General features: G+C 52.1%; 1 long non-coding RNA gene across 1 annotated transcript; it reads left to right on the forward strand.

Annotated features, from left to right (window-relative positions):
* Positions 1 to 774: 774 nt before the first annotated feature.
* On the forward strand, positions 775 to 14,049 carry LOC129146941 (uncharacterized). Its single transcript, XR_008554337.1, has 3 exons — positions 775 to 808; positions 11,729 to 11,896; positions 13,919 to 14,049. It is a non-coding gene; the product is annotated as an uncharacterized LOC129146941 (long non-coding RNA).
* Positions 14,050 to 14,732: the final 683 nt, after the last annotated feature.

The following is a 14,732-nucleotide window of genomic DNA, read 5'->3' on the forward strand; positions in this document are numbered from 1 at the left end:
TCCCCAGAGGATTTCCCCGCACAACTTCCATTTGAAAAGGAGCTTGGGGCCTCAGCGCCTGTCCTGCTGGGGCCCATCAATGCCCTCAGCTCAGGGATGCAGAGTGAGGAGCCCTGCTGGGGACAGCAGGGGAGGGGGGTGGGGGGGAGTGGGGGAGAGTGGGTTTAATTTATCTGACATTACTTCATTACTTCCAGCACCCCCCTTTCCCCATTGAACACCACTTATCTATGGTTCCTTAAAAGAAAGAACATCATTTATAGAGCCAGCCATCTGTGTACTCAGAACTCTGTGGCGTAGACAGCTACTTGCAGACAGGGTCAGTGACTTGCCCAAGGTCACCAGCAGCAAGTGGCACAGCTGAACTTTGAACCCAGGCGCTGGTCTCTGGATGCTGTGCTCTGAGATCCCTCCTCTGGGCAGGGAAACCTCTCTGGGGAACAGGCATCTCAGAAAGTCCTGTTTTTTCCTGATGCAGCCCCAGCTGGGCCTCTGCGGCCTTGGGAGATAAAGGGTCCCTTCTTTTCTCACATATCCAGAGTTTGTTTATGTCGGGTGAGCAAGTGGCCGCCCCCAACAAAGGGGATGTGGGCAGAGATAACCCAATCATTCCAGGCCCGGCTGGGCCGTTGGAGGGCTGGGATTGAACTCAGCCTGCTTTGGGGCTGGACTTGGAGAAACTGCCAGGGCCTGGCAGCCCACTGTTTGTTGCAAAACAATGAGTCAGCCAGAGGGGGGAAGGGTGGGAGGTGGGTAGTGTGGATTTAGGGGCCTCCCCGCTCCAGCCCTGCCTCCAGCCTTTCCCAGGGTGAGTTCTACCCACCACTACCCTCCCAGCCCTTAGAAAGCTCACCAATTTCCTTTTCTTTTTTTGTTTGTTTGGCTGTGATAGGAAAAATCTTGAAAAATAGAAAGTGCCCTAGACAGGAAAACAGTCTGAAAGCTGAAACCTGAAACCCGCCTGCTTGGGCCAACACCCTGGTGGGGGGTGGTCAGTCCGCCAAGATTCCATCCTGGGCTCCTTCCCTGGCACCAGTCCATGATGGCACCTTAAGCTGTGGCCAGTAGAGAGGAGAACTTGGAGGTCCACCGATGACTGGAGACCAGTTCAAGGTCACAGTTGGTGCTGATAGCCCGGAGGGTGGGGCAGATCCTGTGGGAAGGACCCAGTTATGGGATCGGAAGAAGCTGGAAACCTAGACTTCCTCTTTTTTAAAATGGGCTTTTCCAAGGGACCGTGCCCTAGCATTCCATGTGAGGAGAGCGCCTCACCAGAAGCATGTGAGGGTGTGGGGCATTTCTCTACCTGGTCCTCACTGAATGAGTCAACATGGCGGCCCCTGATGGACTAACATAGTGGGGGTCACAAGTCACTCCATCCCCTCCACTCTTGGACACTGCCTCCCACTTATCCAAGGTAGATAGTACCTTTTGCATGTTAGAATGGGACGGAGGAAAATAGCTCAAGGTCACAGAGAAAATTCACGAATTCATTCATCAAAACCTCATTGGGTAGATGATGAGCCAGACTCTTGGGGTGGCACAGTCTCCCTGGAGCACAGTCTCTCTGGAGTCAGCTGCCTAAACTGAGAACTACTCTATGATAGTGCAAGATCAAGACTTACCTGCCATGGGTACAGTGGGCTCATTCCAGAGCCTGACCCAACCTGAACAACAGAGACGTCTTCCTGGAAGTAGCAGACAGAGCAGGGTCTTGAAGCCTGAGTAGGCATGCACCGGGGCGGGAGATCAAAGAGGAGGGTGTTCTAGGCAGGGGAGAAATCAATTCCACTAGCTCCCAGGCCCCTTTTCTGGACTCTACCCCTGGTCTGTAAGCATTGCTGAGTTCCTGCAATGACACAGCACTAAGGTGGGGTGTGGGGGAGGCTGTGGTCCAACTGTCATGTGGTACCTGCCCTCAACTTCTTGGACCAGGGAGAAGGCAAAACCTCACAATTTAACAAGCCAACAAGTGTTGGGTTGTGTATGCCTATGCAGGATGCACTTCATTTAATCCTTTGTGAGCTGTACACTTAGCATGCTCATTCTACAGAAAGAAACAGAGTCAGGAGCTATGGGTAACTTGTCCTTGATCACCACTTGGTACAAGGTAGAGCCAGGATCTAAACTCAGGGGCCTGGTGATAAAGTTCTAGGGCCCAACTTGAGGGAGGCGGCAGTCATAGACTGCATCTGATGGGCAATAGGGAGCTAATGAAGACTTTTTTTTTTTTACCTTTTTTTTTTTTTTTTAATAGAGGCATGTTTTATTTATTTATTTGTTTGTTTGTTTGTTTTGTTTATACATTCACTGGGTACAGTCAGAAGCGCGGGAGGGTGCGAAAACTCACCAGGGCCAGAGCTGGGAGCAGAGCAGGCAGAAGGACCGAAGTACACTGCTGAGGGGAGCAGCGGGCGGCAGGAGAGGTCTGCGAGCCATGAGGGACCCTCCTCCGGTGGCCGGGGAGCAGCTGGGGATCGAACCGGCGCCCGCCGCAGAGGCCGTGGGCAGCTTTGCAACCCAGCGCTCAACTGCTGCGCCACCGGGGAGGCCCTAATGAAGACTTTTGAGGGAAAACATGACACAATTTGATGTGTGCTTTAGCACAGTCATTCCTGAATCCACTTGGAGGATGTATTAAAAGTACAAAGCAGGGGCCTCCCTGGTGGCACAAGGCGTTAAATCTCAGTACTATGAAGCTATAGGCATTACTGCAGCACGAGTTCAAGCCCAAGCAGGGAGATACCCACACGGCACAGCAGACCTCTCCTGTCTCGCCCATTCTCCCCTCAGCAGTGTATTTTAGTGGATCTGCCTGTTGTGCTTCCCACTGTATCTCTGGTGAATCCTCTAAACCTCCATCCACCCCGCATCTCTGGCCTGTACCCCACTGTCTGGGCTTCACCGGCACCATTGCCCCACTAAGCCATCATCCTTCCTTATCTGAACACTAAGGGAGGCCTCCTACTTTCCTTTGTACTTTTAATTTTTTTATTCTTTTAAAGATTTATTTATTTATGCATATAAGACCTGGGATTCACCAGAGGCAGAGTGGGGAACGGAATAGGTGTATTGACTGAAATACACTGCTGAGAGGAGCAGTGGGTGTGTCAGCAGTGCTGTGCCATGTGGTTCATCTTTCTGGCCGGGGATTGAACTCGTGCTGTAGTGACTGCAGGCAGCTTCATAGTGCTGTGTCTTAACCCCTTGCGCCACCAGGGAGGCCCCTGTACTTTTTATACTTTTAAAGATTTGTTTTAGGGGCCTCCCTGGTGGTGCAAGGGTTAAAGACAGTGCTATCAAGCGCTTGTGAACCACTGCAATATGAGCACCTACTAAGTTCTGGATCTGTCACCCTGGGATACAAGAAGGACAAGGCAGTTCCTGCCCCCAGGGAACTCAGGGCCCAGTAGTGCAGTAATCCTCAAATAGCAACTTCACAAAAGTCTCTCCATCTAACCTCCCACAGCTCCAAGAAGAGAGGAGTTTCAGTTTAGCTTCTTTGTTTAGACACAATTCTCTCCCCAACATCTTTCCCAGGTTCTGGGAGACTCTGAGACTCATCTGTCTTTGACATTTCCCACAGGTCCAGGTACAGCACTGAGCATGTAGCATTCATTTAATGTTTGTGGAGATGAATTTGTCTCAAAGGGGAAAAACACCTTCAGCTGCAATCACAAATTCTTTAGTGTCTCCAGGAAGTTTCCAGAGGTACTGCTAGCCCCAGGGTCCCAGTCAAAGAGTGAGGCTGACTGATGGGCCAGTTCTGTGAAACCAAATCCTGTCACTGCCCGCACAGGTGGGATGACACTGCTGAGCCTTTAAGGCCGCCACCCAGTGTGCAGGGGCTGGTCTCTGCAGCTGTCAGTCACCCCAAGTGAGCCAGTCAGCACACAGGACACATGGAACTACAAGTTGAATTAGGAGGTGAATGGGAGGGCCCTGGCCAGGGGTTAGGTATCTCTGTTACCACAGCTCAAGGCTTCTGCAGACTTGGACTGCAGGGTTGCTAAAGTACAAACAAGCCTGAAGCCAGGAAGGAAGAGACCCCTGAGAAGCTCTTCCTGCCCTGTGGGAGCTTCAGTGAAAGTAGCTCAGGATGAGGAATGGGACAGGGCCTGGGAGTTCTGAGTGGGAAGTGGCCATGGGAGGCCAACAATGCTGCAGTGCATTTTGGGGGCTGTTTTTGTTTCTTGGACTTGCATGTTTTTATCTCCTCTTTGCCCTTCCTTATGATTTACTAAAATCCTCTGGCAAGTTTCAGCTGCCTCAGCTGTGTGTCCCATCTTGGATGGAGAGATGACCCATGGGGGATAGGCTGCTGGGAAGAAAACTGAGCTTGGGTGGGTGCCAGAAAGTGGGGGGCACTGAAGCTCTTGATTTTTGTGAGGGGTGCCCTCTCTTCCCCTCCCAGACCCTGTCCCAGTAGCAGGGCAGCCCAGGGCATGACTGGGACGCTTTCTTCCTTTTATTTCTGGCAAAAGCTGCTGGAGGGGAGTTCCCCTTCTCTGTTTGTTTTGATTCTGTTGTTTTCTTAAAGAGAGGAAGGAAAGCCATCATCACTTTTTCGGTTTTGTGAACAAAGGCAGGCAGAGGATGTCCGTGAAGCTGGCAGTGTGGGGGCTGGGGCGGCACCTCCTCTCCCCTTCAGACCTCCCCCCCAACACAGATCTTGCCCCTCAGTGTGGGGGTCTAGTTTAGGCACTGCCTCTGCCTCTTAATAGCTTTTAGCTGCTCTGAGGCACATCTGTGAAAATAGGAGTTGTCAGATCTGCATTACAGGATTGTTGAGATTAAAAACAAGAGAAAAATACTACATTGTGCCCCATATCTGAAAATTCTTTCCTTGGCTTCCTTCCATGGGAGTGAAGTGGGGGTGTCTTTCCCTTCAGCCTGGTTTTGTGTCCTTGGGTACCTCCTCCAATAAAAGAGGCTCCCATCCCCATCTTCTCGCTTTTCCACGCGTAGCTGGCTTTTTCCCAGCAAGATCTGCAAATGAAAGATTGAGCAATAATAGCAGGTAAGACTGGGCCCTTTCTTGGTCTCTGGAATTGCTCCTGCCATGCTGGGAGGCAGGAGAGGCTCCTTAATTTCTCCTAGCTGTATAGTCAGTCTCTCAAACTCCATACCCCACTGGGCTATATCCCCCAGGCCCACCCCTGCAACCCTGAGGCAGGCCCCCCTTAATGAGATGTCAGGGGGGCTGCCCTGCCCAGGCAGAAAGGGAGACCCGCCCAGCTCTTAGTGCCCTCTTGGGTCCCAGCTGTGTGTGAATTTGACCAGGATGTGCTACCTCTGGGGCATCGGTGTGTTAGTCTATCAGGTGGTTCCTGAACTTTTCAAACTCTTTCATAGAATCAAAACATTTTATAGAGCAGCTCCTGCTCCCCCTGATGGTAATTGTAACTTTACCACCCTTTGAGGAAGAATTACAAGGGACCATAAGCATATGTATATTCAGTAACGCATTTAAATGAGTATATGTTTTATGCAAGAGCTTTTCCTTACATTTGAAAATATGACTCCTCACGTGGGAAACATTAGTTTGTAGATGATGCTGAGACCTCAGAGCCCAAGTTACTGAAGGCACAGGGTGTGACTGTACCTGGCAGTTTCAGGCCCAGGTACAAAAGCCCAACAATGACTAACAAGATTGCAAATAGTATAATGGCTTTTCTGCATCACGTGAACTCTGTCTAGTCTTGAATTCTCACTCTGCTGCTAACCAGCTCAGTGACCTGGCTGTATGTTACTGGACCCCGGTTTTGTCACCTGTAAGATTTGTGTGATGGTACTGATGAATTTTTGTGAGAATTCAATGAGGTAATGAATTCACAGAACTAACAGCACAGGGCACAGTTGGTGCTTAATAAATATCCCATTTAAAACAAACAGGGGCCTCCCTGGTGGCACAGGGGTTACAGACACAGTGCTATAAAGCTATCACCAGCCACTGGGGCATGAGTTTGATCCCCAGCCAGGGAGCTGACCCACATGGCACAGCAGCCTTCTCCTGTCTAGCAGGCTGCTCCCCTCAGCAGTGTGTTTCAGTCAGTCTGCCTGTTCTGCTCCCCACTCTGTCTCTGCTGAGTCCTCTCACCCTCCTGCACCTCTGATCTACACCCCAGCTCTTGTATGCATAAATAAATCTTTTTTTTAAATGAAACAAACAAAAAATACCCAAAAATGCAAACACCCCCACCCTAATACCCATCCTTGCCTTCTTGCAGCTGCTGCTTACCATCATGTGGGTTGGTGCTGCCTTTAAGAATGGTCTCCTTGGCCTCTCTGGGGACCTCTCCTGGCTCCTCCAGCCACCTCTGCCTCCCCCAACTGTCCTCCCTCAGGACAGAGCTCAGCCCTCCTGCCTTGTGCCCTGGCTGGGCCTTGTTCCCTGACGCCAAGATTCCAGTTTCCCCTCAGTGTTGCTTGGCTAGGCCCAGTCCCCACACCCAGCCCCAGCCTCCCCCACCCTGGCCCAGCCTCTGCTCTGGGGACCTGAACGTTGGTTCCCAACCACATGAAGGCAGGCACACGGAAAAGCCATAAACCCAAAGGCTGAGAGGGATGTTTGTCAAAGCAGGACAGATCTGCGGCCAGGGACATGGAGGGAGTGTGCTGGGACTTGAGCGGAAGCGGGCATTTCAGGAGAGAGGGGATGAGCACTGAGGAGCTGGCATGGGCAGGGCAGGAAGGAGGCCCCATTAACACTTCAGCCCCAACCGCGCTTCCTCCGGCACCTCAGCCAGGGTGCACACAGGCGCGTTTGTCCCGCTCTCACTGTGGCACTGTGTTCCCGCTGCCCCTGCCTCCAGCCCCAGGTGGGCGGTGTTGCCTGGGCACAAATACCCTTTATGGATGGGCAGTGCTGGAGGAAGGCAGCACCTCCTTGGATGGGGACCACCCTCCAGAATTCAGAATTGACCCTGGAGCAACTTCCTCCCGGCAGGACAGGCACCCAGGGAGTCTAATCACATGGACTGGAGAGACATGACATTGCTCCGGGAGCCTCTAGTCACAGGGGTACATCCCAGGAGAAGCCACAGAGTCGAACAAGTGAGCCCTCTGCCTGGGCCCTTGCTGGGGAATGGTGCCCTCACTCATCTGCTGCCACCTCCTGGGGCTGAGAGCAGAGTTTCATCTTGAGGAGTTCTGGGAAAGTATTCCTTGGAGAGGCCTATAGAGGAGAGAGAAAGCTGGGCAAACCCAGTAATCCCTCCCTCCACCATTCCTGTGTGGAGCCTAAAGCCCCCAGGGACAACCTGACCACCCACTCCATGAAGTCTGGTGCACAGGAACCTGGGATTGTACTCTTGATGGACCCTGGGGCTCTTCCTACGGCCAGTGGGTGACAGAGGTCACACCCCATCAGGGCCCACTGAACTTCTGCCCCCCTCTTCACACAGATCCTCAAGCCCCTCTCCCCTCCCCCAGGCCAGCTCAGTCTTTTACCCTACTGACAGGTGCAGGCATGTGGAGCTGCCTGTCTGCGCCCCCTAGGGATGGTCTGGAGACCTGCACCTACTGAGCTGTTCTGGGCCTGGTTGGGGAGCAGGGAAGGAGGCCTGGTTCTGAGCCCTCCGCCTGTGCCCACTGCTTCAGGCTCATCCAGGTGCAGGTAACTGCTTTCTGTAGACAGGTCCCCCCTGACACCTGGAGAGACAGAGGCTGAGAGGAAACAGAGGCCCTGCCTTCTGGGCTTCTCAGTCTAACAGGGGCAGGGTCAGGTGGGACTCATAGATGAGGTCAAACTACGTGCCCTGAGGGGTCATCCTCTCTAGCGCCTGAGCTGAGCCCACCTGGTAGCGCTGGGAGGACCCTGTGCTCCGGCATTTCTTCTCTGTAGCCGGACTCTCTCTGTTGGGTAGACCCAGGCGAGGGTGTAAGGGGGCAAGGCCCCGCCTTCATTCCATTCCTTGGCCAGAGGCTCAGTCTGGTGAGCATCCCTGCCCCTGGGAGACCCCTGGTGAATGTGACATCACCCCCACCACAGCCACCAGTTCTGCTTTGGGTTTATTTCCAGTTCTCTGGGCCAGACTGAGGGAAATGTAACAGGAGGCTGTGACACTGGCCTCAGTCACAAACCCAAGTCTTTTCACATCCTGAAGGACCAGAGGCAAGACTGGCTGTCCAGACACAGTCACCCCCAGGACCCACACAAACACAGACAGCGACGCTTCCTCCATGCCCAGCACCCACTTCCACCACACGGATATCCATGCGCTTCCTTTACCCTACCCGCCCTAGTGGTTCAAATATACAACACACAAACACCTATGCCTGTCCCCACAACCCATGAACACACACACATACACCCCTCTCCATGGAAAGCTCTCCAACCACACCTCACACACACACAAGCCACAGCTCCCCTCACCGGTACCCCTTCTGATCTCAAGAACACAGGTGTGTTTACAAAGTTAGAAACAAGGAGCAAGGCCTCCCTGGTGGCGCAGGCAGTTGAGCGCCGCATTGTGAAGCTGTCCGCAGCCTCTGCAGCATGGGTTCAATTCCTGCCGACCGGGGAGAAGCCCATATGGCATAGCAGAACTCTCCTGTCTCGCCCACTGCTCCCTTCAGCAGTGTATTTCGTCAAGTCTGCCTGTTCTCTGCTCTGTCTCTGGTGAATCCTCACCCTCCCACGCATCTGGCCTGTACCCTGGTTCTTGTATAAATAAATAAATCTTTACCAAAAAAAAAAAAAAAAAACAAACACCCAGCAGCTCAGAGACACTGTTACACCCGTGTGTGCACATACCCATTGCCATGCGCCTTGTGCAGATACACACACGCCCCAGAACCTGAACTAAGCCCCCCACTTTCCCCAGCACTGGGCCCAGGTGTGTGAGCTGATAGGCCACTTTTTAAATAGTTTATGGATTTTGAAGTGTGTGTGTGTGTGTGTGTGTGTGTGAGTGTGAGAAAGAGAGAGAGAGATGTGCAAGGTGTCCAATGAGCAAAGTGGAAAGTAGAGAGGAAAAGAAAGAAGGAAAGGCCCTGTGACTCACTTCCAGCCTAACAATGCCACATCTCAGCAACTCCAGCCTGGGGGAAGGGCCCGTTTGTCAACATAGCCAGGGCCTGGCTGTGGGATGGTAACATGAGCCCTGTTTCCAGGCCTCTTGGATCAAGGAGTCAGGAACCCCACCCAGAGACATTTGCCCCTCCCCAGTCTGCACTGGGGGGTGTGAACACAGCACCCCATAGTCCCTGACACCTGTCTTGTCTCGGGGTACTTACCTCCAGGTGCTGTGGCTGCATTCCTCCTGCCTGGCCAAGGAACCCTGCTTCTTCGCCTTACTGTGATTCGTGGGCCTACGACTCCTGTCTCTAGGGTCCCACATTCATCCCTCATGAACCCCTCTGCTCCCCTCACACTCATCTCTTCCATCCTGCAGTCTCCAGCCCCTTTCCTGACCCTGCCTCCTGATGCTGAATTCTTTCTGCTCTAAACCAAGGTTCCTTTTCTTTGTTTTCTGGGTAATGAGCCACCCCTGCCCCCTCTTTCCAGTTACCTCTGAGCTAAATTCTAGACTCTGAAATTTCCTCATCTGCCACCAGAAAACCTGGCTAGGGACCCCAGCAGGGCTCTGGAAGCCAGCCAGCTTGCAGCAAGCTCTTGGGAGATAGATAGTCAGGGAACTGACTGAAAAGGCAAGGGGAGCTCTTGGGCATCCGCCCACTAGGTTCTTTCTTTGGGGACTTGATTCTCCTGGACAGGGCCCTTCCCCATTCCATAGCTCACGTGGACCAAGACTCAGGGAGAGTGGGTCTCTCACCAGGCTGCACCCCACCCCAGAGCTCAGGGGCGCAGAGAGCAGGGCAGGGCCTCACCTATTGCACACCTATTGGTCACCAGGCCTGACTTTTCCCATGAATTCACTTACCCCACAATGGGAGGGAGGGGTTGTTTCTCATTAGCCCTAGTTTATATTAAGGAAACCCAGGCCTTCAGAGGCTGGGGAATTGTCTAGGTTGCCCAGCTAGTTAGTGGCAGAACCCCAGAACTGTGTTCCTCCCATAGTTCCATCCTGCCCTGTGGCCCTTGACCTTCAGTAGCCCCTAACCCTGTCCCCAGTTTATCGTTTGAATCTCCAGGGTCTCTGCCCTTGAGCTTTTGCTACGCTGTGTCTGGTTGCGTCCTTTAACCAATCCCTGGAGCAAAATGAAATCTGCCCATGCTTGGGGGTCTTTCTGTTCACCATTTCTCACAGGGAAGCAGGCTTAGCACACGCTTTCAGATGTGAAAGGGTTTTCTTAAATCTGGATCAGGAACTAAACAGTGCTCTGTCCTCAGCAACAGCAGGGACCACAAAAGACTGCTCTTTCCTGGCTCACTGTCTCGCACACTCCCGCAAATATACACGTACCACAGCTGAATTGCCTTTAGAGCCTGCACAATCCCTGTTGCAAATGGCAATGGAAAAAACAGGTAATGGATTCTGGGAAATGCACAGGACAGATTCTCCTTGTGGCACAGACTCAAGTGTGCAATCCCAGCCTGTAGATAGCATGTAATTATTTCGTAATAAATCACATTCCAATCCCAAGCCAGCTGTGCCTGTTTTGTTTTCCCCCACTCTTTCCTGTGCTCCTCATAAACCAGCGATGTCTTGGTGTCAGATGTGAAATAGAGTTGTGATTCCCATGCCTAACCAGAGGCTGTATTCACCGATGATTTCAATTTCACTAGAAGGTAAAGACTGACCCCGATTCTTGGGTGTTGATGTTGAGGGTTGGGGGATGTCCAGGGGAGGGGAGAGATGGATAATCCTTGGATGTGAGGTTCAATTCTTTGCTGCAGGGGACTTCAGTGACCCTGTTGGGAGTGGCTAGTCAATAGTTGGAAAGGACAGGCTTCACAATATAGAGTTGGGGCCACAGGCCTGGTCCCTCACAGGATTGCACTGCACTACCTCCCTGAAGTGAGTATGGCTGAGTCACTTGCTTTGGCCAATGGAGTGTGAGTAGACTTGATCCGTGCCACTTCCAGGGAGCAGTCACAGGAGCTGCAGTGATGGTGAGTGGTGCTGTTCACACCACTCACCATTCACACTGATGGATAGTGGTGCTATCTCTGCCGAGGACAGCAGAGATCAGAGCCCCCCAGTGCTCATTTGGCATGAGAGAGAAATAAATCTTTTCTGTTTCAAACCACTGAAATGTTGGGATGCTTGTTACCTCAGCATAAATTAACATGTCCTGCCTGACAAACCTACTTTATAGTGTAGATAAGAAGATCCATAAAACAGTGGGAGAGTTTCTTAGCAAAGTGGCCTAAACAGTCTGCGTCCTCTTCTTGCTTCTCCTCCTCCTCTTTTGATGTTACTTCATTTTTTCATTTAACTTTGAACCAAGTGGCAAAAATTTATCCAGACCCACTAAGTGTCTAGTACAGGAGCACAGAGATGGTAGGGGGTGCCAGGGGTAAGTGCAAGCAGTGATCATGTGATGTGCCAATGCTGTGTTACTTATGTGAGTCAGAATTAGGTAAGCCCAGGGAAGACAGAAATAAGTCTAGTCCTCAAAAGTGAAGTCTGAACTTGAAGGGTTGACTTGATTTCCTCAGGCCGAGCAAGAAGGGGTGTTGTAACACTGAGAACAGCCCCACTTAACTGAGATCTGCTGCATGTCAGATACCGAACCAGGGACTTCAGCCTGTTTCCCCTTACTTCAGAGGGATGGCAATCTCTGTGATGTGAGCATGATTGTTAATTCCATCTTTTAGATGAGAAAACCAAGACCAGAGGGCAGCAGAACTCGCCCACGGTTGGGCAGCTGGTAAACGGCAGAGTGTGTGCGAACACACAGAAGTGTGGCAATTCCTAACTGCCCTTCAGTCTAGCACCTCCCAAAAGGATGTGTTACACAACTCCGGGGACATTAGTCTAAGAATGTAAGTCATGCTCCCTTCGGTGGCCTGAGGGATGTTTCCAAAACACGACTCTGGCGAAGTCACGCCCCTGCTCGCAAACCTGCCATGGCTCCCTACTGCACCCAAAGCTCTGACAGACTGGCGGGTTATTTTGGGCACCTCCTGACTTTTCCAGCGTTGTGGATACCCCATCCACTTTCCTGGGGCCTTGTCTGCACCTGAACATCTCTGCCTATTGGATTTTGCTCAAGCATTTGCTTGGAATGCCGTTTCCTAATATATTTATCCACCTGAGGCCTACCTTTCCTTCAAAGCTCAGCCCAGTTACCATCCCTGTCTCTGCCCCAGAAATCCAGACTCAGGGACTGTCTGTTGGGTTGATTTGATCTGGTTTGAACATAGGACAAAAAAAGGTGGTTCCATTGGACTGTGACATTTGCTAATATTTAATATACGGGTTTTCAGTCATACATGTATATGATTTATGGGTGTGTATAATTATATCGTGCATGTGCGCTAAGACTTGTTTTTTATTGAGAGTAATTCATAATCAAACAGATCTGGAGACTGCTGCCTTATAGACTTTTGAAAGTTGTTGAGGCTTGCCATTTGCTGGCTGTGTGACTTAGGAAAGTTACTTGGCCTCTCTGAGCCCAAGTTTTCTTGTCTGTAAAATGGGAATTATCTTGGTTTCCACTCCATGGGTTGTAAGGGCTTGAACTAGAACTTATAAAGGAAACAGCACCTACCAGATTGTCTTCTGGATGCAGCTGGGCTGCGGGTGGGGAGGAGGCGGGAGGGGGAAGACCGGTGGCCCTTGTTGATGGGGACTCTGCAGCTCAGGCAGCCTGGGCTGAGATAATCCCGGTGGTGTTTGATAAAAGGTAAGGGCTCTTCCCCAGCCAAGTAAACATTACAAGAAGAGGCCGTCTCCAGGGAACAGCTCCCTCTTGCTCCCCGCCTTGAGGGGCCAAAGTCCCCAGGGGCCAGTGTGGAGGCTCCTTTTATGTGACTGTAAAGCAATCCAGGGCCTGGCAGGGTCGAGCTTGGGCGGGCACTGGCGCACAGGGCGGTATTGATGTGGTCAATGATTACCTTTATTGCCTGGCCATAAAGGCAACCGCCCAGCCCTCTGGACAATGGCCCCTCCAGACAATGGCCTGGGAGGGTGGGTGCACACACACACACACACACACACACACACACACCCTGCCTGTCTCTAAGGACCTCCTCTCCAGGGGTCTCCATCTCTCCTAGGCAAACTCCAGAGACACAGCCCAGGAGCTAAGGGTTTGTGTGGCCATAAGTGGGGCCAGCGAGGTGTGAGGCACAAAAGAACTACATCTGGGGACCTGGATCCTCTTCCAGGTGGAGCTATGCCCAGCGGGAGGGGTCATTACCCAGAATCAGGTCTCAAGGCTCACTGAAAGGAGAGTGTTTTAGGACAGATCAAAGTTATGTCCATCTTACAGGCGGCGTGTTGAGGTCTGGCCTCACGGCGGCTGGCCCAGGATCCTGAGAAAGGGGAAGGTGGCTGAGCTGGGAGTAGGACCCAGGTCCTCTCTGATGTCACTGGACTCTGGGTGGGAAGGTCAGGGGTCATGAGGGGGTGGGGTCATTTCTCAGAGCCCCTGAGGCTCAGAATGGAGCAGGGAAGGACCTGGGGTGACTCTGAAGCTGATGTTGGGCAGAGGATGAGCCTGACTGTGACCACACAGGTCTCTTCCATGACCTCATCTCAGTCTGTCCTGATGAGTAGACGCCCCCTGATGAGTAAGGGGGTTAGCTAAGAGTGGGCAGGACAGGGGCAAAAATGGCTAGATTAAAATTCTACCTTGTGTGCTGATAAGGCACAGGGGAAACTTTGTCCCAGCAAGACAGGCTGGAAAAGCAGGAGCCGTGGCCTGCTTTGGAGCTGGGGGCAGGTTGAGGGGCAAGGAGTTGGGGACAGGTTGAGGGGCCTGGACCTGGAGCTTACTTCCCTCCCGGCCTTCACTTTCTTCCCCTGACTGAGGGGGAAACTCTGTACTATCTTCTTGGCAGGCACAGTGAGAACTGAACCAGACTCCACGACAGCTCTTGGACTAGCGGCAGCAGCTATCTGAGGAAAGAGGGCTATTAGTCACAGTGGCCATAAATGCTCTGCAAATTGGAGTGGAGTTGCTTTGAGCCACGGCCAGAATGTACCAGTCAACCTTTGGCTCTGATAAAGATAAGGGACCCAAGGTGATAACACACAAACCAGAAACTGTCAACAGGCAATAATTAGACACTGGATGCAGGCCACACCCACTACACATGATCTGGGGAGAAATCTCAGGTGGGGAGCAGGGGTTGATTTGGGGGTGGGGGGTGCTGAGAGGCCATGTGTTCACTGAGCGCATCTCAGCTTTGACTTTTTGTTGCCTCTTTCCAATGACATCCCCACCCCCACCCAAATTCTACCCCTGCCTACATATTACATAACTTAACACGAAAGAACAAAATATATTAGGCCATTGTGCAACTCAACTTGACGAGCATGATGTAACAGTGGAATGAGTCCTGAACTGGGAGCCAAGGGACTTGCTTCTAGCCTGTTCTACATGACCTTGAACCAGTCATTTCTCTTGAAATTTCATTGCCCTCCTCTGCAAAATGGGGGTGGTTACACAGTAATCCCCCTGCTGGGGTCCCAACTAGGTCTAAACTGCAGTGCTCTTCTGCCACGAACACCACGGCCTCTTCGAAGCTCACAGCACAAGCGCTCGGTGCACCCAGCAATGCTGGGTGTGTGTGACACTCCACAGAGTCACAGATATGTTTCTCGGGAGAGGGGCCCTGCAGGCGCAGACAGTTCTCAGGCTCATGGAATCCC

This window comes from Talpa occidentalis, unplaced genomic scaffold (genome assembly GCF_014898055.3).
Source record: "Talpa occidentalis isolate TD23 unplaced genomic scaffold, MPIMG_talOcc4v2.1 talOcc4.5, whole genome shotgun sequence".
NCBI lineage: Eukaryota > Metazoa > Chordata > Mammalia > Eulipotyphla > Talpidae > Talpa > Talpa occidentalis.